The sequence below is a fragment of the Hemitrygon akajei genome, chromosome 5, assembly GCF_048418815.1.
Source record: "Hemitrygon akajei chromosome 5, sHemAka1.3, whole genome shotgun sequence".
In the NCBI taxonomy this organism is placed as follows: domain Eukaryota; kingdom Metazoa; phylum Chordata; class Chondrichthyes; order Myliobatiformes; family Dasyatidae; genus Hemitrygon; species Hemitrygon akajei.
The window spans coordinates 164,762,988-164,786,537 of NC_133128.1; the positions used below are offsets into that span (position 1 = coordinate 164,762,988).

Below are 23,550 nucleotides of genomic sequence, written 5' to 3' on the forward strand. Positions count from 1 at the left end.
CTTTTGGCCATCAAGTTGTCGAGTGGTCCTTTTGTAAAGTGGAAGTTACCACACATCGTGCCCATAAAAAATACCATAAATAAATAAAAGAACCCATATAAAAAAAGAACTCCGTTGAATACCTAATGAGCAAAGAAAAAGAAATGCAAGCAAATCGCATTCTGAATTGAAGTCTGCAAGAGAGTCTCATAGCTTAGCATAGTTCTTAGTGCAGAGCCGTGGAGCAACGATTTCAACCAGCCCATCCCTTGCCTCATGGCGTGATTGACCTTTTCAATCTGGTCTGGTGCCTAAATCAATGACCAAACATTGGGTCTAATCACCTTGATATGCTCTGGGATCTGGACTTCACTGCCTCAATTTGACACACCGCTTCAGTCTCTATCCAAACATTAAGTTCAGTCAAATCAGTATGCTCTGGTGCCAAACCTTGCCTTGTTTGCAATCGCTTTTCAGTTCTAACTTGGAGCGAGACCTTCGAAGGATGATGAAGGTCTCACTCTAAGTAAGAACTGGAATTCGATTGTAAACAATGTGGGACAGCAGAAACCTGATTGGATGAGGACTAGCCAATCAGGAAGACTAACAAGGGGGTATATATACACCACTTGCCTAGTTATTGTCCCTGATGAAGAGGACAGAGTTTGTCATCGAAATGTCAGTTAAAATCAATGCCTGTACCCAGCTGGAAGCTGGGAACATTCTAGATCCTTTATTATTTAGTTGTTTTCCTTGTTTCGTTAGCCACCAGACAGAAGTTGCTGAAGTTCATCAGTGCCACTCCTAGTGATGGCAAGCCAGGAATGTGTGTGTTAAAGGCACTGAAGTATTTACAAACACATTGAGCTTAAAGGGCTGAATAAATGATCCATCTAAGCTTCCTCCTGAGATCAGCAACGTCAGAGAAGCTACACTGTACCCAATTTGATCACTCCACATGATATCAAGAAACAGCTGAGAGCACTAGATGTGGTAAATGCCTATGGGATATGATCACATCCCAGCTGCAATATTGAAAACTTGTATACAAGAAAGAGCTGCTGTTTCCAGTCAATCTGCTCCAATACAATTACAATACTGACATTTCTGAAAACATGCAAAGTAGTATATCCTGTTGTGAAAAACTGTACCAAAATCCATATTGCAGAGGTGACAGAAAAGCATTCAACATTCAGATATGGACTGATAAATGGAAAATACATCCTCTTTTTAAAAGAGGCAAAGAATAGACTGTTGATGTTCCATACCCCAACATCAATATCCCGGATGTCACCCTTGACTAGAAAGTCAACAGTCCAGCCACATAAACACAATAGCTACAAGAGTAAATGAGTGGCCATGTAAACCTATGGTAAATGACTCACACCCTGCCACTGAAATGTCTTTATACCATCTCGTGGCACAGGAGTATGAAAGAGTTTCCTCTACTTATCTGGATGAACACAGTGCCAGCAACTATAAAGAAAGCTTGAGCCATCATCCAGAATAAAGCACCCAGCTTGACTGACACTCCATTGTCCTGCCCAAAATATCCTTGCTCCGTTACCAGCCCTCAGTGGTTTAATGGCGTCCCATCTACAAACTCCAATAGTTACTCACCCAGACAAATACAACTGCATCTCACAAACATCCAGTACCTGTAGTTTCTACTCCAAGTCACACAGCATCCTGACTTAGAAATGTGTTATCAATCCTCCCTCCTCATCATTCCTAAATCCTGGAATTCCTGCCCAGAGCACTGCAGAAGGACTTTTACCAATAGGAATTCTGCTCACCGTCACCAGGGCATTTTGGAATGGGAAATAAATGCTGGCCTTTCCTGAGATACCCAGATCCCAAAAATGTTGATTGAAAAACTACAGTACTGTGCCTTTTGATGAAGAGAAAACTGTGGCAAACTATCCTGATCATTCCTGTCTTTTCTTTGAATGGCACCATGAAATGTTTAAGATTGAGTTGAACCAGCAGAGGGAGATTTAATTTAACAGCTAAGCTGAAATATGGTACCCAATTGATGTATTATGTTTTTGGTGTTGCACTGAAGGGTACCATCTTAGCTTATACAACAGGATTTAAGAATTTACTATATTGAGTAAGTGGCAAATAAATGAGCTAAACTAACACTTAGTCTGAAGTTCAAGTAAATTCATCAAAAATAGTTTTAGAAATTCAATTGTGATAAAGAAAGTAATATTGGAATGAACAATTGTTAAAAATGCAACATTTTCATTGTTTATCCTTGCAAAATAATGGAGAAGAAATATTCTGAATGCATGAGGAGCTCTCTATATTCATGTGTTATGATGCATAGTGCTAACACATAAAATTGTTTACAGCCTACTAGAATGAAAGTTAGGCTTAACAGGACTGAGATCTGTCTTCAGCTCTGAGGCAAAATGGCAATTGTGAATTGACTGCCTGTAATACAGATTTGATTTCATTGTAAAACATAATGAGTTGGGCTGTAGAATGGCTGAAAATTTCCAGTGCTCATTTTTGCAGCGCTGCCCAAACTCATTTATAGCCCATGTATCCTTGCTGGAGTGATGAGAACTTGATCCTCAGCAATTCCCCAGTTGTCTTTGCTGTGACCCCAGAACCACAGACAAAATGACCTCAAAAATGAATACATTTTTATTACTTTTAACACTGTGCTACATTATGGAGATCTGTTTGTGTGAATAATAAAATGGATAGATCAGCACTCACTTTCTGCACAAATCCCTTATCAGTGAATGTAAACCTAGTCTTAGATTGTGTCGGTGATCACCTCCAGGAGAAATTTTGCCCATTGTAAAGCTTTACTAGGTTTGTCTGAGCTGTTCACATTGGTGTGTCTAACTTCTATTCTGGGCTGAGTAGACCCTTGAAAGTTTTGTGATTCATGCAGTGCTCATTTTCTCCCTGACCAGCATAAATTCCATCCCCAAGGTGCAACCTGTTTGAGATCCAGTCCTTGGACCAGTCATAACTGAATAATGAGCACTTTCCGTTACTTGATTGCTGTCACATTTATTCAGTGGAACACTGAAACCTGACTGGACATCTCAACTCATTGCATGCTACCAAAACGTTTATCAATCTATCACTGAGTATTTTCTCCAGCACTTAGCTGCTGAGATAACTATACAATGGGTGCGTCAATGTGGGTCACACATGTGACATTCTGCAGCTTTGCTCTTGTGTTTGGACTCAAGTTTACCTTAAACTTAAACTTCTAGGTCACAGGATTTTTCAGAGAAGCTGCTGCCAATCTCTGCCATGCATCACTATACCAGCGAGACACTGAAAAATGATTTCACACACTTTGATTTCAGTGAGAAACGAGTGACAACTTAGGGATTCACATTTCCTAGAAATGCTGGCTTCCCACAGTGAGGGCAGAATTTGATCTCACTTACATGCCCATTAAGAACCAGACTTTTTCATCAACACTCCTCAGGATTCATGTGAATGTGGGTCATCAGAAGAATTTCTTCATGGTCATTGCCATGGTTCTGGAATGTGCATGTGCATAGGCAGGTTACACTGTAGATATTTTCAGTGTCAGGGTTTATGGTTACCCATTACTTCTTGCCTCCCCACAGTAAGCAAACCATTGCAGCTGAGTGCAGCACGAGTCACACAAGTATCAACATCATTGTGGAAAACATCGTCCATAGCATTCTAAAGGGGAGAGTGAACAGCCAGAAGTCAAAGCACATATTGATACGAATGACAGAGGTAGGAAAAGGTCCAGAAAAAAAAGTTAGTTAGAAAGGCAGGACCTCAGTGGTAGTAACTTCTGGATTGCTGCCTGTGCCATGTGCCAGTGAGAATATGAACAGGACGATATGACAGATGAATGCGTGACTGAGGAATTGGTGCAGGGGCCAGGGTTTAAGATCTCTGAATCATTGGGATCTCTTCTGCGGAAAGTATGATCTGTACAAAAAGGATGGATTTCATCTAAATTTAAGGGGACTAATATCCTTGGGAGCAGGTTAGCTAGAGCTGTTGGGGAGGGTTTCAGCTAATTTGGCAGGTGGATGAGAACTGGAATGATAGGGCCAAAGATGGGGTAATAGGTATACACTCATATGCAGTGCGTAGTGAGCTGTGAGGAAGGAAAGGTAGATGATAGGGCAAAATTGCAGCCAGTAGAATGAGTAGAAGTGTAACATGGGAGCGAAATCAAGAAGGGGTGATGAATACAGGACTGAAGGTTTATATTTGAATGCATGCAGTATACAGAATAAGCTGCTGTAGATTATTCTGTAGCACAGTTAGAGATTGACAGGTATAATGTTGTGGGCATCACTGAGTTGTGCTGATAGAAGATCACAGTTGGAAGCTGAACTTCCAGGGATACACATTGTATCAAAAGGACAGGAGATAGGTGAGGTGGGTGGCTGGCTCTGCTGGTGAAAAAAAGTGAAATCAGATCCTTAGAGGTGACATAGGACTGGAATATGTAGAATCCTTGTGGGTAGAGTGAAGATACTTCAAGGGTTAAAGGACCCTGACAGGAGTTAGATACAGGCCTTAGACAGTAGCCAGGATCTGGTTTATAAATTACAATGGGAGATAGAAGAGGAATGTAAAAAGAGCAATGCTACGACAGTTAAGGGAGATTTCAATATGCAGTTAGATTGGGAAAATTAGGTTGGTGCTTGATCCAAAGAGAGGGAACTTGTAAAATGCCTACAAGATGGCTTTTTACAACAGCCTGTGATAGAGCCCATGAGGAAAAAGGTAATTTTGGATTGGGTGTTCTGTATGAACCAGATTTGATTAAGAAGCTTAAAGTAAAGGGACCCTGAGGAGTAAGTGATTATAATATTATAGAATTCGCCCTGCAGTTTGTGAGGGAGAAGCTAAAGTCATTTGTATCAGTATTACAGTGGAGTAAAGGGAATTGGTGAGGCATAAAGAAGGACATGGCCAAAGTTGATTGGAAGGGTCACAAGCAATGGCAAGGCTGACAGCAGAACAGTAATGGCTGGAGTTCCTGGGGGCAATTCAGAAGGCTCAGGATAGATGCATCCCAAAGAAGAAGTATTCTACAAGGAGGATGAAACAACTGTGGCTGACTAGGGAAGTCAAAGGCAGTATAGAAGCAAAACAAAGAGCATCTAATATAGCAGAAATTAGTGGGAAATTAGAAAATCTGGAAACTTTTAACTAAAAAGCCAATAGGAGTGAAAAAAATGAAATATGAAGGCATGCTAACCAATAATATAAGAGAGAATACCAAATGTTTTTTTCTTTCAGATTTATAAAGTGTAAAAGCGAGGCAAGGATGGATATAAGACCATCGGAAAATGACACCGGAGAGATAGTAATGGGGGACAAAGGAATGGCAGATAAATTTCATAGGTATTTTGTGGCAGTCTTCACAGTGGAAGACAGCAGTATGCCAGAAATTTGAGAGTGTCTGGGGAAGATATAAGTATAGTTGCTATTACTAAGGAGAAGGTGCTTGGGAAACTGAAACATCTGAAGGTAAGTAAGTCACCTGGACCAGATGGACTACACCCAAAGGTCCTGAAAGAGGTAGCTGAAGAGACTGTGGAGGCATTAATAAAGATCTTTTGAGAATCATTAGTTTCTGGAATGGTTCTGAAGGACTGGAAATTTGCAAATGTCACTCCACTAATTAAGAAGTCAAAAGAAAACAGAATTATATGCCAGTTAACCAGACTTCAGTGGTTGGGAAGATGTTGGAGATCATTATTCAGGATGAGGTTTCAGGGTACTTGGAGGAACATGATAAACTAGGCCAAAGTTAGCATGGTTCCCTTGAGGGGAAATTTTCCTGACAAATCTGTTGGAACTCTTTGAGGAAATAGCAGACAGGATAGGCTATGGAGAATCTGCGGGTATTATTTACTTGGATTTTCAGAAGCACTTTGCCAAATTGCTGCACGTGAGGCTACTAAACAATTTAGGAGCCCATGGTATTACAGGAAAGATACTGGAATGGATGGAAGATTGGCTGATTGGCAGGAGACAAAGAGTGGGGATAAAGGGAGCCTTTTCTGGTTGGCTGCCAATGTCTGCGTTCGGGACTTCTTTTCATGTTATAGGTCAATGATTTGGATGATTGAGTTCATGACTTTGTGGCCATGTTTACAGAAAATATGAAGATAGGTGGAGAGGCAGGTAGTGCTGAAGAAACAGGGTGTCTGCCAAAGGACTTAGACTGAACTGTGGAAAGCATTCTAACTGGCTGCATCACCATCTAATATTGGGGGGGGGTGGGGGGGGTGGCTATTACACAGGATTGAAATAAGCTGCAGAGAGCTGTAAACACTATCAGCTCCATTATGGGCTCTAGTCTCCATAATATTATCCAGGACATCTTGAAGGAGCAATGCCTGAAAAAGGTAGCATCCATCATTAAGATCCCAATCTCCCAGGTCATACCTTGTTCTTATTGCTACCTTTAGGAAGGAGATACAGAAGCCTGAAGGCACACACTCAGTGATACAGGAACAGCTTCTTCCCCTTTTCCATCCGATTTCTGAATGGCATTGAACTCATAAACACTACCTCACTACTTATTTATTTTTATGTTTGGACTAGTTACTTAATTATTTAATACATACATAATTACTGTAATTCATGCCTTTTAAACTATTATTATGTATTACATTCTACTGCTGCTGCAAAGACGTATGTCGGTGTTAGTGAACCTGATTGAGATTCTGATTGGTAGAACGGGCAAAGAAGTGGCAGATGAAATGTAGTGTAGGTAAGTGTATGATCATGCATTTTGGTGAAAGGAATAGACTAATTTCTAAATGGGAAGAAAATTCAAAAATGCCAAGTGAAAAGGGACTTGGGAGTCCTTATGCAGGACTTCATAAAGGTTAATTTGCAGGTTGAATCAGTGAGGAAAGCAAATGGAATGTTGGCATTCATTTTGAGAGGACCAGAATTAAAAGCACTAGGGTAATGCTGAGGCTTTATAAGGCACTGATAATGCCTCACTTGGAATGGTCTGAATACTTTTGGGCCATTTATCTAAGAAAAGATGTGCTGACATTGGAGAAAGTGCAGAGGAGGTTCACAAGAATGATTCAGGGAGGGAAAGGATTAACATATGAGGAGCATTTGATGGCTCTGGTCTGTACTCAGCAGACTTTCGGAGACTGAGGGATGTCTCTTTGAAACCTATCGAACCTTGAAGGGACTTGATAGAGTGGATGTGAAGAGGATATTTCTTATCTTGGGTAAGTCTAGGATCAGAGGGCACAGCCTCAGAATAGAGGGGCATCCCTTGAGAACTGAGTTGAGGAGGAATTTGTTTAGCCAGATGGTGGTGATAATTCTGTGAAATTCATTGGCGTAGACTGCTGTGGAGATCAAGTCATTGGGTATATTTAAAGCGGAGACTGATAGGTTCTAGATTAGTAAGGGCATCGAAGGTTAATTGGAGAAGGAAGGAGAATGGGGTTGAGAGGGATAATAAATCAGCCATGCTGGAATGATGACATAGTCTCCATGGGCTGAATGCTCTAATTTTGCTCCTCGGTTACAGCGCAGAATAGCTCACTCTGGTCCTGCAAGCTGCTTCACCCAATAATCCCTCAATTTAACTCTAGCCTAATCTTGGGAGAATTTACAATGACCAATTAACCTACTAACTGGTACGTCCTAGGAATATGTGCTGATTGTAAATGAATTATGATGACGTTGTTCAGAAGTTAGCATTAGTAGTCATGATTATAGATAGTAAAATACCTTAATAGAATTACTACATTTTAAGATGTTCTTCAAAATAACTGTGCCTTAACAGCTGAATGCTAAGATTCATCAGGCTTATCTATACAGAGTTCATAATCTTGACCTTGTACAGTGATGTTAACAACAGAAATACACTTTGCACCCTAAGCAAAACATTCAGACCTCAAAGGACTGTGCAAATTTAAGTCATTAGCATAATTAATCAGCACTCTCTCAGCAGGAAAGATGCAAGCCTGTGAGGCTTATCGTCTGGTATGGGAGCAGAATGGAAAGGCTGCCGTGCCTGAAGGGTGAATCTGTGCTCTAGCTGCAGCTGCAACACATCAACCAAACTGCATTTACCTTGGTTGTCAGCAGATGTATTTCATTTGGAAATCTTTTACTTTGTTGCACATGATCACAAGCCTGACCACGTCCATGCACAACACCTCTTCCAGCTGCCAAGAAAACAATAAACTGTGGTGGCACGTTTATCAGATAACTTCAGCCTCCTAAGAACGCTTTCATCAGTTGTTACTCACATACTCCCTATTAACTTTCCATCGACTTGTAGGTAAAAGAGCTCAAGGAGAGAGTCAACCAATAAGCACCTGTAATCAATCAACTGGTTTGTCTTGAAGCAATAATAAGTCACATAATAGAGCTAGTATTATTTGAGGCAATTGAGGGCATCAAGCAAGCAGAAAATGTATTTTCCAAAGCCAGACTAATATTGCTCTTTAATCTTATTCCTCTGGTCATGAATGCACTCAAAAATTGAGAATGTAATATGGATAATAACAGATCATTCACCTATTATTCATTCACACTTAATGACTTCTAAGAAAATTGTCAGAGGTGACTAATGGACTAATTCTGCAATTGTGCAGAATCTGGAAGTTATGGTAGTCATCTTCTAAAGTAGGGGTTCCCAACCCGGGGTCCATGTACCCCTTGGTTAATTGTAAGGGTTCCTGGCATAAAAGAAGATTAGGAACCCCTGTTCTACACCATGTATAATGGCATGGCAAACCTTTTAGCAGTAGAGTCTTACTTGCACTTACATTAATGTTCCAAACAAGTTGACCAACTCCTCCTGGGTTTGGCAGTTCCTGGTGACACATTATTCTTTTCACCAATCACAATGATTAAAGTAGACGAAGATAAGAGGATATCTATACAACCCCTTGATGATTTGACAATCCATACTATAAGTCTGTAAACTGAGTACTGAAGAAGTCTCAATCCAGGAAGCCGTTGAAAAGAAAATGAATTAGCTAAATAATCACAATCACCTTTCTTTCTGCTTCTCATCAGCTGGAGCAAAAAGAAGGTTGTGAATATCTTCGCCATGCATATAGCTTCAAATGACCCAATTCCAAAACTGGTCAGCAGTTTCATCAGTGATCTTACTCGCATCATAAAACAAGGATCGTCACAGCTATTTCACAATGTTCAATGTTGTTCCCAATTTCTGAAATAATTAACAGCGCTTGTCTGCTTGCAGACACATTCTGACAATGGCAAAGTGTCAGGTAATGTTGATACTGCACAAGTGCCAGACAAGGAACACTCCAACAAGAGAAAAATATATATATATATTCATTGATATTTCCAGTGCTGAAGCTCCCACTATCTGCATCCAGGTGGTTACTACTGACAAACTTAATTGGATCACTAAAAACATATTTATTTCTGGAACTATCCAACATAACTGTGAGTAGCTCCTGCCAACAACAGCCAAGATATTTTTTAAGATAGTGAATCTTCCAGATAATATGGTCCATAAAACCATAAGAGATAAGAGAGGAATTACTTCAAGGGATGCCTACACTTAGGAAGTTTAAATCTTCTCTTTGACAGGAGTTCAATGAGAATCAACTGTTCTCCCTCTGTGGTCTCAGCTGCCCTCCGCCTCCTTGACCATATTGTCATCCAGATTCACTCCTACCCACTTGGTTTTACCTATCACCTTCTTCCTTTTCTCTTTCCCAACTCCCCACATTTTATTCTGGCATCTTTTCCCTTCCTTTCCAGTCCTGAAGGAGGGTCATTGCCCAAAACATTAACTGTTCTTTCATTTCTGTAGATACTTTCTAACCTGCTGAGTTCCTCCAGCATTTTGTGTGCGTGGCTTTGGATTTCCAGCATCTGCAAACTTTCTCATGTTTCTGCTTTAAATGTTCTCAGTGACGTGACCTCTACAGTTGTCCATGGCAATGAATTCCACAGATTTGCCACCTTCTGTATCAGGAAATTTCTCATTATCTCTGTACCAATGGATATCCCTCTAGTCTGAGGCTAGTCCTCTGGTCTTAGACTCACTCAGTCTAGGAAACATCCTCTCCAAATCCACTCTGTCTAGGCTTTTCAGTATTCAATAGGTTGCAACCCTTATTCTTTTATATGCCAGTGAGTACAGGCTCAGAGCCATCAAACACTGCTGATGCATTAACTCTTTCATTCCTGGGTTCATTCTCATTAATCTCCTTTGGACCTGTTTAAGATGGCACTTCCAAATACGTATGACAGGTCTCTGATAGTTTAAAAAGCCAGAAATCTAATTAAAAACATCACTAAAAATATCATTCCTGAGGTAATTTGTGTTAAATTATTGCCAAGAACAGTGAAGGGCTGAGCAATGGTGAGACTAGTTCAGGGATGGAGCCTAGATGGTGTGTTTCAGAATTGTTGCACGTGAAGTTCTGATGCCTGAATAATTGGCCTGGATGCAAGATTGGATCCCACTGGGTGCCAAGAAGAGAAGCTGGGGCCTGGGCAGAGGAGATTTGACACTCGTACAACTGGCCTGTGTGTGAGGTTGGATCACTCTGGGCGCTGAGCTGATTTGAACACCTTGCAAGTGGCTTCGGGCTGGGTGACAAAATTTGAGCCCAGAGTGAGTCGCTGGGTGCCATAGTCTAGGGCCCAAAGCCTTTCAATGCAGCCTGTTCCTAGTGATAAGTATGATTCGCTGTTTAGACAATTTAAACACCAGTCCAGATTAGAGGCAAGAGCTGATTTTGCTCGCTCTCCATGATGGTCACTCCTCTCTCCATGGCACCAGAGCCTTTCTTTTTTCCGTTGTTTGGTCAATTTAAACTCCAGGTCAGATAGACTGGAAAGACAGGATGTTGGGATCCTGGGCAGGAGCCAATTCCGCTCTCTCTCTGTGATGCTCACTGAGGCTATGAAGACTTCCCCAAATGCTGTGCTCTGTGCCTGCTAATCTGATCATGCTGAGGCATTGGGCCAGCTCTGGGCTGCTCCGGGGTTCAGATCTGGTTTTGGAATGTTGTTTGCTTCAGTGATTTGCATGTATTGTGTTTTTTTTCTTTCCCTTGCACATCGAGTGCTGGTCTTTAATTTTAATTTTAATTTTTTTCTTTAATTGTGTTCTTTTGGGTTTCTTTGTGACTACCTATGAGCAAAAAAATCTCAAGGCTGTATAATTTATACATTCTTTGCTAATAAATATATTTGAGTCTTGACTCTCTCCAACGCAAGTATATTTTCTCTTAGATAAGGTGCCCAAAACACAATATCCGAAGTGCCATCTGACCAATGTTTTCTTCAGCCTCAGATCACATCCTTGCTCTTATATTCTATTCCTCTCAAAGTGAATACTAACATTCCTTTTGCCTTCCTTACCACCGACTCAACCAGTAAGTTAACCTTTAGGAAATCCTGTACAGAGACTTACAGTTCCTATTGCACATCTAAGTTCTGAATTTTCACCGCATTTAAAAAAATAGTCTATGCTTTTATTCCTTCTACCAAAGTGCATGATCATATAATTCCCACCACTATATTCATCTGTCACTTCTTTGCCCATTCTCCCAATCCATTGAAATCCTTCTGTATGCCCCCTGCTTTCTCAACCTGCCCCTCCACCTATCTCAATATCATCTGCAAACTTTGTCACAAAGCCTTCAATTCTGTTGTCCAAATCTTTGACATATAATGTGAAAAGAAGGTCCCAATATAGTACTGACCTCTGTGGAACACCACTAGTCACCACTGTCAACCAGAATAGGCTCCCTTTATTCCAACTCTTTGCCTCCTGCCAATCAGCCATTCTTCTATCTGGAATATCATAGGCTTTTATCTTGTTAAGCAGCCTAATGTGCTTAAAATCCAAGTAATCAGCATCCATTGACTCTCCTTTGTCTATCCTGTTTGTTATTTCCTTAAAGAATTCCAACAGATTAGTCAGGCAAGATACCCCAATAAAGAAATTTTATACCCATAGAACATTGCAGCACAGAAAAAGGCCCCTCATTATTTTGTATACTACTATCAGATCTCCTCGCATTTTCCTATACTTTAGGGAATAAAGACCTAACCTACTCAACTTTTCCCTATAACTGTGATCCACAAGTCCTGACAACATCCTAGTAAATTTTCTCTGATGTCTTATTGACATCCTTCCTGTAGGTGTGACCAAAACTGCACACAATACTCCAAATTTGGCCTCACCAATGTCTTACATGCCTTGAATATAACACCCAACTCCTGTATTCAATACTTTGAATTATGAAGATGCATTTGTATAGTGATTGTTAATGATATGGAACTCACTATCAGGCAGAGATGATTAATGATATTAAAAGAATATTAAAAAGGCACCTGAGGAAAGTAGGCATATGGGGCTGAGAATGGGACTAACTAGACAGCTCTGCTGAGAGTAGGTGTGAACTCTAAAGAGATCAGTGATGTAATAACTCTGAATGTAAGACTGGCAGCATGGTGGTAAAACCAGTGGAACTGCTGCCTCATAGTTCCAGTCATCTGACCTCCAGTGTATCTATAACTAATCAGCTAGAAGAACTTAATGGGTCGAGCTCAAACCATTGAGATTCCCCAAGAGATTGTTTGTGGTCCTAGATTCTAGCATCTACTGTCTCTTGTGTCTTCCTTGTGGAGAACATTCAAACTTGTGTGGGTTTCCTCTAGGTATCCTGGTCCCTTCAACCCAGAGGTACGCTGTTTGGTAGGTTAATTATTCATTGTTAATTGGCCCCAGGATGTAGATGGACAGTAGAATCTGGAAAAAGTTTGAGTAGAAAGTAGTTGAAATAATAAAAGTAGGGTTAGGTAAATGGGTGCTTGACGGTTGTGTGGATTTAATAAGCTGAAGGTTCTCTGCTTTTATTGAAGCCTAGTAGTGAGTTCCATATCATTTACAATCACTGCATAAATGAAACCTTTCCAATTACGTCACCTTCCTCTTTCCCAAATCCTTTGAAAACCTGTGCTGCCTTTAATAATTCTTGGGTCACATTATTTTCTCAATAGCAAATAGAGCTTGTGAATGAACATTAGCCTTGTCGCTGAACCCTACAGTTTATGTAGGAGTCAATCAAAATGTAAGTAGAATCGGTATTGTGGAGCTGGAAGTTTCCAAAGTTGCTAAGGTGCTGTGGTGAACTACATATACCTGTCTGGACACGCCTCCTGCTGACTGCTCCTGTGGCTCCTCCCACAGACCCCGGTATAAAGGCGATTGAGGTCTGAGCCCAGCCTCTCTGTCTCCAGGATGTAGTATGGTGGTCAACCACTGCTTGTTCCTTCTTCCAGTCAATAAAAGCCGATCTCTCGCCTTTACGTCTCAGAGATTTATTGATGGTGCATCAGGTGCACAATTATTGATCCTTAAAGCTTGCAGCAAAAATATGCTGTTACCTGGAATGTTTTAAGAGGATATGAGATACTGCAGACGATGCAATGATGGAAGAATCTGATGGGTCTGTATGGTTTCTTCACAGGTCTGAAAAGTACTGAATGGGTATGTCATTGTTGGAGGTGAAATAAGACACTAAACCAAAGCGTTCTATGAAGCAAATCCAATTCTCCATTTAAAAAAAATAGAGTTTTGCTGGTACTAACGTGCATCTCTTAACCAAAGAACAAAACCTCATTTATCTCTGCTATCTGTGGGAACTTTCTGTGTACAAATTCATTGTCTTGTTTGCCTTCATGTTGCAAATTTCCTGGGAGTATTTTGGGACCTGTGTAAAACATAAACGGTGTTGTACAAATACACATGAATATCATGTGACCCAAGCCAAGAAAGAAACTATCTGGTGGGTAATCAGCTCACTATCCTTACTCACTGAAGCAGATCTAAATGAGGGGCAGAGGGAGATGAGATAAATCACTTGCCACGCACATGAAAAGCAATACAATTTGAAACATGTTAAACAGACATACATGAAGCAGTTCCAATCGAACTTCAGTTTGTAATGTGACAGATATGGATAGTAGAGGATGACCAGAAGTGTGCAAATGGTAGCTATAAAATATACTATGTACATAATTTTGGGCAAATATCTCTTTCAGGATTTTAGTATATGATAAACTTGCTTGTTAATTTGAATCAATGACTTTTTTCCACTTTACCATGGTCTACTTGCATATGTGAACATTTATAAAATTCATAGACGGTCTATTCATTGGGTTTAGCTGAGGCTGCTGTCATCTTCCTCCACCCTCTTTGCTTCCTACATTTCTATGAGAATAAGACACGTTCCCAGAGAATCTTGCATCTTTATATATCAGAGTTCTCAAAATAAGCTGTTGGCTGTTGCCAAATTTTATTGTATCAAATGTACAAACAGGATAAAACTTGTAAGAGTTGTAAGAGTTCCCAAGACTAATGCTTAGTCACCAAGAACAATTCCTGCAAGAATTTTGGCAGTTCCAGAAAAATTCAGCCTCTTCATTTTTCATTTTTATATCTCAATGAGACTCTTACTTAGTAATAAATTGGAGATTATTGTTAAAGAGCATCACAGGCAGTGGTTAGTATATACTCAGTGTAAAAGAATATCAAAATATTTTACATGTTGATGTATTTATATTGAAAATAAATAGCAATAGATTGGTTTGCAATAAACTGTGCACAAAACAAGCAAGTTTAGCTTGGTCAAAAACTGAATGATACACTGTGATTTGTGAGTTAAACCACATGGATTGGAATGCATGCATGTCAAATTGGGTCATTATAGTGCTATTATAACCACATGTGAAAACAAAACCTAGGTCTGAGAAAGAATGTAAGTGGTTAAGCTTTATGGAAAATAGAATGAGATTTTCCTAAAATACTTCGTTAATGCAGTTAGCCATAATAACAGTGACATGGTGGCTAATGTATGTCAAAATATTTCTTTTACTTCTTTAATAATGAGTGAAACATGTTATGATACTGAGCCATGCAAAACAAGATGATCTTAGATTTGATTTTTGATTTTGTGTTCCATTAGCGGACTTCTGTAAAGATAGCAGGTGAACCATGACAATCAGCCTGCGTATAGAAATGGGTTAGTTGGGAAAACATCTAGCATTCCTCCATTGCATGAGTTAGCCTCATCAGTCTACAGCACTGGGATGAAAGCAATTCATCCTTAATCTGTTTATGATTAGAGAAGATTGTCTTTCTAAACAGCGCTCAGTAATCCTTGTTTTATGATGCACGCACATATGTATGGGCATCTGGTGGGGATGTGTTTAAATCCAATGTTTCTTGTATGTCAAGTATTTTGTCACCACTCATTGTTTTGAGAGAAATAGGCGAAATTGAGGAAGTGAGGAATTATTCACAGATACAAGTAATAAATATAAGAAAGAAACTGATTAACTTTCAAAAATACTGATAATATTTGCTGCAGAATGCCACGCTGTCAAACAAAGCTGCTGCCATAATTTGCTGCTTTTTCTGGGATCTTTATGGCACCGTTACCGTGAAGTTCTAATACACTTTCTAGCATGAGCTTGACACCAGCAGTGCAAGGCCCTAATATATGTTTCAGTTAATAGGCCTTCAGCTAACTTGACTAAGTTTGCAATTGTTCAACTTTTTTTTGCCAGGAAATGGTTGAGGAAATGACCTTACTTTTCAATTTAGCCAACTTGGGTTATCTGGTGTCAAAATGGAGCTCACCAGCCCCACTTAATAACTCTGCTATTCCCATTTATACCTCCTCTCTACTAGTTGTCTTTTCATTACTTGCTCTTTATGCCTTACACCATTAATTCTTTACCAATTTAACACTTCTTCCCTTGCAATTTATTACATATAATCCCTTTTCTCCTTTGCTTCATCTTGTCTTTAAGCTAGATTTTTAAGCTATATCTCTGACCTTTTTTCAAGTTTTGGTAAAGGTTATTGACCAAACAATAAGTATCTGTGTTTTTCTCTCCACAGAACCTGTCTAACTTGTATGTTAACTGTATATCAACATGCAAGGAGATATCAAGCTGAATACTGATTACTTGAATGTAGATTAGCATTTATTCAACCATTATATTATCTTGAATGTACACAGGGGTCCCAAAATTTCTATATTGGGAAATGGCATAAATTCACTTTTTCCATTAAGGTGCAGAATATGGATTGGAACCCACAGAATCTCTATCAAGATTCTACAATGTTTAGACTGGATCCTTTAGATCTGGTGTAATGGACTGGGTTGATCAAAAATACCCAAACCTGTTAGAGTCTCCAGGAAATGTAGTAATAAGTGAAGAAGCACAACAAGGTAATTTAAGCCTAATTTAATAACAAAAAGCACAAATAAATCGCACAAAATACTACATAGTACGTTACAAAGGTTTCAGGGCTCACAATTCTCAGCTGCCCTTGGGGACCTGATTACCACTGTTGTTGGGGGAATTCTGAATTTTGACACCCTAGGTCCATCCTAGGAACCTATCAAGTGCAATACTTTGGTCTTGGTGAAGTGCTAAGAACCAAGGGAAAGATGCCTCAATAAATAGAAGTTCAATCCACAAGCACTGAGAGATATGCAGAAAAAGATAAACTTTTGGTCTTTTGTTCTTATGCCACTAACTCAGTACAGTTTCTTTCATTCAAACAACTTGTGTTCATTGACAGACATCCTCAAGCCACTTGTGCCTTGAGGCCAAGGAAGACTTTAGCTGCTATCAGTGAAGATTAGACATTAACAATCCTGCTGTGTTTAACTTGTACAGGCACCTTGACACCTTACGTGCTGTGAGTTAAAATGTCAGTTGGAGCCGTTCAAATGTTCATCCACTATTTCACAAAATTTAATACGCCACAGCACATAGCTGGCTCCAAGTTATATGTCTCCTGATTGAAAAAAGATTAGCAGCAGAGTGGCTACAGAGGGACTCAGTTTCCGTTATTGAATTTTTTACTCTGATTGTTTATTGCCCTGTCTCATTCCGAAAAGCAAACTGGATCAAGCCAGTCTGATATGGCCTTTCAGAGGCTTCATGTGCAAATGGCTCCATTGCCAAAGCTTGTAATGGAGCTTGCAGATTTGAATGTGGGTAGAGAGGAGACATGAGGTTTAGTTGACAGAGCGGGTGATCTGAAAGCTGGAAGCTGCTGTAGCTAGATGTAATTGAAATCTGCACGTGGAGGACATAAGACCTTTGTAAAGAAGAACAGTCAAGGCAGTCTCTAGGTAAAAATATTAAACACAACACTATATGATACCTGAGGAACTTGAAGAAGATTTACCATACTATATGATTGGTTTGTAAACTGAAATTATGCTAGAGAAGGTGTTGGAGTTGATTGAATACACACCGTTTATACAACAAATATAAAATACTACAGATTAGTTGAAATATGGTCGCTGCCATCATCATTACAATCTATGTTTGATTAACGAATATTCTGAAAAAACATTTGAGTATGAAAATATTTTGCAGAGTTTGAACATATAGAAGCCATTGAGGAAAAAAGCTTCATTCCTATCAGTTGATAGCTTTCCCACAAAATGTGAAGAATACCCTTCCAAGAGTAGGTTAAACTTCTTGCTCATTCCTTACTCTGGTATAGTGAGGCTCTGATGTTTAGACTGTAAGACCATAAGATATAGGAGTTCAATTAGGCCATTTGGCCTATCAAGTCAGTGCCGTCATTTCATCATGGTTGATCCATTTTTCCTCTCAACCCCAATCTCCTGCCTTCTCCCAGTATCCCTTCATGCCCTAGCCAATCAAGAATCCATCATCCTCAGCCATAAGCATACATAAAGACTTGACCTCCACAGCTGCCTATAGTAACAAATTCCACAGTTTCACTACTCTCTGGCTAAAGAAATTCCTCCTCATCTCCATTCTAAAAGGACACCCCTCTATTCTGAGGCTGTGTCCTCTGGTCTTAGACTCTCCCACCATAGAAAACATCTTCTCCACGTCCACTCTGTCTGGGCCTTTCACTATTTTATAGGTTTCAATGAGGTCACCCCTCATTCTTCTGAATTCTAGTGAATGCAGGCTCAGAGTCATCAAAAGCACTTAATAGGAAATAAATCCTGGAATCATCTTCGTGAAACTCCTTTAAACCCTTTCTAGTTTCAGAATGCCCTTTCTCAGTGTAGCAGCCTAGCTAAGATTTTTACTGCTATACTGTAGGTGTTTCATTTTAGCAGTTCTATAAGAGCAGTTTGTTCTGCTTTTAGTATGTTTAGGTTTGAGCTAAAGATAAGGACTATGTTGTTCAACTTAGGAATGTTGTGTCAGCCAATCAGGATGGTGGAATTGGGAGAAGATTCTAGAGAATGCTGGGCGGAGAGGTTTTGTGACAGACACTGGTGTGGGTTGAGATTTTTGGTGGGAGCTGGGACCAGACAGGATGAGGAGGCCATCCCTGATGCACAAGGCGCTTTGTGCAGATGAATGGCTTCAAGGAGGAAGGACCAATACTCCCGTGGGAGAACCTGTTTGCTTGAGATGGATTTCGAGCGACATTTGGAAGGTGGCATGTGCTTTTGTGAAAACTGTGGGCCAGCGTGTAAGTTAAAGACAATTTCAAGATGAGTTCCAACTTGGGATGGGTTAATTCTAATGAGCACTTTTTTTTTCTTTTCTTTTTCCCACTGTTTGATAAAGCTGAAATCTGTAAATAAACTTTCCTTATAATTGTCAGTCCTGACAAAGGGTCTCAGCCCGAAACGTTGACTGCTCACTTCCGTGGATGTTGCCCGACCTGCCGAGTTCCTCCAGCGTGTTGTATGTGTTGCTTCTTTATAATTGTATGCAGTGTACAATCTGTAATTTCCTGCTGACAGCTAACTGCACGGGGGCAATATGAATCGGGGTTCGGGTGGTTGAGACATCCCAACTTCCTGGTTTTGGTGGGACCCGAGTCATATCAACCCTGGATATATGGAGTTTGAGAAACGTTGTTTCCTCACTGTTGAGCCCAGTGGCTGTTAACGAGGGACTAAGAAGCTATGTCCGTAGAGGCGCCTGGTAAAAGGGGTTTCATAAGATAAGAGGCCTAAAACTGCTCACAGTACTCCAAGTGAAGTCTCACCAGTGCTTTATATAAAGTCTCAACATTATGCTCTTGCTGTTTCTGAAATGATTACAAGGTTGGCGGACTGTTTGCAGTGGAAAATGTCAGTTCATTTGCAATGCACATTCAGTGAGACTAATGTTATTCAAATGATTCTCAGTCAATCAAGCCTGCTGTTTATGTCTGATCCACTATGCAAATCATCACAGGTAAAAAGGATTTTGTTCCCAGTATCTCTAATAGTAACGAGTGAGCCTGCACTGCAGGTATGGGGATATGCTGATCTTGAAGTTCTTGCTCAGAAGAATATTGGCCAATTCCTCTCTAAAGGTACCTTGAATTAATTTCATTCTCAGTTCTCCATCAGCACTGCTTTTAAATGTTTCAAGGCATATATTGAACTACTATTACTTTTTCAATGATCTGCATCAAGCCACCTACAGAGATATTAGAGAATTGGTAAAGAAATTAAAGATAGAGTAGCTTTACTTGTCACATAAACATCATAACTTACAGTGAAATGCACAGGAAATTCTGCAGATGCTGGAAATCCAAAGCAACATACACAAAATGCTGGAGGAACCCAGCAGGTCAGTCATTTGTGGCAACGACCAACACAGTCCAAGGATGTGTTGAAGGCAGTCTGCAAGTATTGCCATGCTTCTAGCACAAACATAACATGCTCTCAACTTACCTTAAACTATACATCTTTTTGGAACGTGGGAGGAGACCAGAGCACCCAGAGAAAACCCATGCAGTCATGGAAAGAATATACAAACACCTTACAGACAGCAGTGGAATTGAAATCCAGTTGCAATCGGGGTTATGAAACATTACATGTTATGTACTATGCTACCATGTAGCCAAATGCCTTGGCATACATTTAGTAGTAAAAATAGGAAAGAAATGGAGAGATGGAATTTCAAATATGTCATCTACGGAGGGATTAAAATTTAGGACCACTATCAAAAAAGATTTAGAATGAATTCACAAAACATTTTACATTGCATAGAACTAAAGCCTCCAAATGATGAAAAATCTGTGGTAACTTTCCTTTGTGCAGAAGCAACAATAAATAGCTTAGATGGCCAACAAACCATGGGTTCCTGGTCTCTGGAACAATTCTGTTATAAATCCTGAAATCTGATCTCTTATTTTTCACAGTCAAAACTGTGCATATTTGCATCTAGATGTTACTCAATTTCTATAATGAATGCATCCATCCTGAGGCTGGATAACAGAATATGAATCTCCTAGGACGTTTCTAATAAGATCAGGAATGATGTTTCAAGCAGAAAGATGTGGCACTGTGGTCTACTTAATTAATATGGCTTCTATCGCCATATGCTTCTGCTGATTTCCCATTTCTTCCAATATCTTGTATTATTGCATTTCAATTGAAATCTACGTATGTTACAACTATGGCATGACATGATGGAAAGAATATTGATTTTTCCTTCCAGTAAAAATTTTTCCCTTCCTCTCCCTCTTCTTCTATTCCTCACTCTGGTCTATTAAATCTTCTCACCTGCCTATCACCTCCCCCTGGTGTCCCTCTTCCTTCCCTTTCTCTAATGGTCCACTATCCTCTCCTATCAGATTCCTTCATCCCTTTACCTTTTCCATGCACCTAGCTTCACCCATCACCTTCCAGCTATGTTCCTTCCCTTCCCATATCTTTTTATTCGAGCATCTTTCCCCTTCCTTTCCAGTCCCGAAGAAGGGTCTCAACCCAAAATGTTGACATCAGTTTCCATAGATGCCGCCTGTCCTGCTGAGTTCCTGCAGCGTTTTGTATGTGTTGCTTTACAACTTAACTAACTTTGTAATTTCTATTCACAAATAATAATGAATATGATTTTGGCTTGCTAAATAACACAGTGCATAACAGAAAAAAAAACCCAAAAATGTCAACGAATTGTCATTTGTCTGATAAAGTAACCTCCCTTCAGCAATTCTCTTGAAGTGGCAGATGGTTCTCTGTCTTCAATGTCATGTTATATAATTAGAAATGTGTACAATAAGTCAGAAGGGATGTTACACAGGGAAGATGATGTTGTTTCAAGAATTACTTGAGTCTGCTAGTAGGAGCATTGGGGCTTCTTTGACAACTTCCCAAACAAATCAGCTAGAGATAAGAATGTAATAGATTCCTGGGATATTGAAATCACAAACAAGAGAAAATCTGCAGATGCTGGAAATCTGAGCAACACACACAAAATGCTGGGGGAACTCAGCAGGCCAGACAGCATCTATGGAAAGAAGTACAGTTCACGTTTCAGGCTGAAACCCTTCAGCAGGACTGGAGAAAAAAAGCTGAGGAGTAGATTTAAAAGGTGGGGGAGGGGAGGGAGAGAAAAACTCCAGATGATAGGTGAAACCTGGAGCAGGAGGAATGAAGTAAAGAGCTGGGAAGTTGATTGGTGAAAGAGACAGAAGACCAAGGAAGAAAAAAAAAGGAAGAAGCACCAGAGGGAGGCGATGGGCAGACAAGGAGATGAGGTGTGAGAGGGGAAAGGGGATGGGAAATGGTGAAGGGGGGGGCACAACCAGAAATTTGAGAAATCGATGTTCATGCCATCAGGTTGGAGGCTACCCAAACAGAATATAAGGTGTTGTTCCTCAAACCTAAGTGTGGCCTCATCACAACAGTGGAGGAGGCTATAGATGGACATATCAGAATGGGAATGGGAAGCAGAATTAAAATGGGTGGCCACTGGGAGATCCCACTTATCCTGGCAGATGGAGTGTAGATGTTCGGTGAAGTCGTCTTCCAATCTACGCCGGGTCTCACCAATTTCAGTAAGCCAGACCGGGAGCACTGAACACAATAAATGACCCCAACGGACTCACAGGTAAGGTGTCACCTCAGCTGGAAGAATTATTGATCTAGATTTGTAACTTCAAATTCCATCAGACAGCAGGAGAATTTAAATTAATTAGTTAAGTAAACTTTGATTAAAGATTTAATATCTTTAATGTGAACAGGAAGCTGCAAGGAACATATCTGGTTACTTAGTGTTGACGGAAATCTCAGCCTGATCTGGCCTATGTGTGACAGCTGATTTGCAGCAATGAAATTGACTTTTAACTTCCCTCTGAGTCTGGTGAGCCACTTTATTTAAGGAAGATTTAAGGATACGGTTTTCAGATTTCAGATTTATTTATCTGATGTATATCAAAACATACTTTGAAACATACTGTTTGTGTTAACAACCAACACACACAACAATGTGCTGGGGGCAGCCCGCAAGTGTTGCCACACATCCTGCCTCAAATATAGCACACCCACACTGTTTAGCAGATCAACACAAGCAGAACCAACAACAACAAAGCAAAAAAAGACACTTTCCCACCCTCTCCCCCCGTCCAAAGCCAAAGATCTGGACCGCCAATCTTTGGCCTTAGACTTTCAGACTTGCAGACATCAGGCCTTCAATTTTGGACTCTGCCAACCTTTGGTTATTGTCCCCAGGACTCACTAATCATGGCTTTGACCAGGTCTATACTCCAGGACTCCTCAATCATGGGTTTGACCTTCAGGCATCGGCTTCCGGACTTGCATGGATGACCTTCAATATCAACCTCAGGACTCACTGATCACAGGAGTCACCTGCCTTTGTCCATGGGTGGATATCCCTAGCCTGGACCCTCAGACATCAGACATCTGACTTCTGGACATTCACCCTCAATTGGTCTCCAACCTTCAATATTGGCTACAGGGATCGCTGATCTTTGCCTCAGCACTCGATGACCCAGTGTCCATCCATGGCAATTTCTGTCCTTCTGCTTCTGCCCCTGACTTATCACTTACTGCACCTAGCCTCTTCCTCCCCTCATCCCTGTTCCTAAACTCTAACCCTGTACTGTCCCAAAAAACCATCCCTACAAACATAAAAAAAAATTAAGTCTGAGCTATAACCATACCAAAGACCACTGCTTGGCACCAGTTTGACTGGAAGTAAATGGGCAGTAAATGCTAGATTTGACATGATGTCCACATCCCAAGAAAATGCAGATTATGAATTATGGCCTTATGGATAGAGATCTAAAAATCCTGGTTCAACCGAACTTTTGTTTCCATGCAAACGCATACAATATAAGCTGACATTCAACATTCTTTCTTCAGGAGATTTAGGACATAAACTATTGTCAGTGCCTTAGGATCATTAAGCTACTATACATTTGAAATTTTGATTTTTTCCCCAATGTTACAGTTATAGGGCTTGCAGCCCTTCTTGTCCTGGCCATATGAGACTCTATTCATCCCCTTTTCATCTGATTATATTAGGGTATCCATCTGCTCTTTCATTACTTGCGTTTTTCCAGCTTGCATTCAAATGTGTCTTTTTGATCCTTTCAACTACACCCCCATGATAGGACAATCAATTCTGATGCAGCAAAGAAATACCATATAAATCCTGTGCCTTTTGTGCACTCATGATGGTTTATTAACATATTTATGCATGTAAAAGAAAAATAAGGAATTGGACTGATCTTTGTTATTTTCTTTGGGCCATGAATGTTTACATTAATTCGAC

General features: G+C 40.2%; 1 protein-coding gene across 4 annotated transcripts in view; it reads left to right on the forward strand.

The window, feature by feature from the left end:
* Nucleotides 1-23,550, forward strand: part of pde1a (phosphodiesterase 1A, calmodulin-dependent) — a 648,403-nt gene that overhangs the window by 334,473 nt on the left and 290,380 nt on the right. The window lies entirely within an intron of this gene.